We start from the raw sequence: 1,004 nt of genomic DNA on the forward strand, positions 1-1,004 counted from the left end.
ATAGTAAAAAAAAATCGAACTTATATGTTATCGGAGCAGACTTGCGACTCGATTCAAGGCTTCCATGCAGACAGAACTCAACATGCCGCTCTTAACGGACAAAATTGACAAATGTTATTTCCGGAGTACCCCAGTCACGCGTGATAGGATCATTACTGGCCTGAGATTTTCACTCAGCAGCGGAGTGCGCGCTGATATGAAACTTCCTGGCAGATTAAAACTGTGTGCCGGACCGAGACTCGAACTCGGGACCTTTGCCTTTCGCGGGTAACTTCTCTACCAATTTTTTTTCCGCTTTAGTTCGTTGCATCTGCTCGGGGCGGATGCCGTAAGACATCTATTTAAGTTCGTTGTTAATCTGTTAACTCAGGTTTTTTATTACAGAGGGCACATTACCCTCTGACCGAACTCGCTGAGCTACCGTGCCGGCAAAGAAATGTGGAACGCTTCATGATTTTGCGTGTCGTCCTTGCGCAGGGGCCATGCTAATCTTCTCTGTATCGTTCCAATTTTAGTATATGTACCACCGAAGCGAGTGCGTCCAAATGAGCTACCCAAGCGCGACTCACGCCCCGTCCTCACAGCTTTTCTTCTGCCAGTACCTCGTCTCCTACCTTACAAACTTTACGTAAGCTCTCCTACGAATCTTGCAGAACTATCACCCCTGAAAGAAAGGATATTGCGGAGACATGGATTAGCCACAGAGCACTTGGTAGAGCACTTGCCTGCTAAAGGCAAAGGTCCCGAGTTCGAGTCTCGGTCCGGCACACAGTTTTAATCTGCCAGGAAGTTTCAGGATCATTACTGTTTACAAATTATATAAATGATCTAGTAGAAAGCTTCAGATGCTCTCTAAGGCTGTTCGCAGATGATTTTGTTGTCTATAACAAAGTAGCAATGCCAGAAGACAGTAACGATTTGCGGGACGACCTCCAGAGAAGTGATGAATGGTGCAGGCTCTGAGAGTAAATAAATGTAACGTACTGCGCTTACAAAGGAAAAGA

At 45.9% G+C, this 1,004-nt stretch overlaps 1 non-coding gene across 1 annotated transcript; it reads right to left on the minus strand.

The window, feature by feature from the left end:
* Window positions 1-432: 432 nt before the first annotated feature.
* LOC126337501 (U6 spliceosomal RNA) lies at window positions 433-539 on the minus strand. The gene has a single exon (XR_007565078.1). It is a non-coding gene; the product is annotated as a U6 spliceosomal RNA (small nuclear RNA).
* Between the last annotated feature and the right edge of the window lie 465 nt (window positions 540-1,004).

Source organism: Schistocerca gregaria, chromosome 2 (assembly GCF_023897955.1).
Source record: "Schistocerca gregaria isolate iqSchGreg1 chromosome 2, iqSchGreg1.2, whole genome shotgun sequence".
Classification (NCBI taxonomy): Eukaryota; Metazoa; Arthropoda; class Insecta; order Orthoptera; family Acrididae; genus Schistocerca; species Schistocerca gregaria.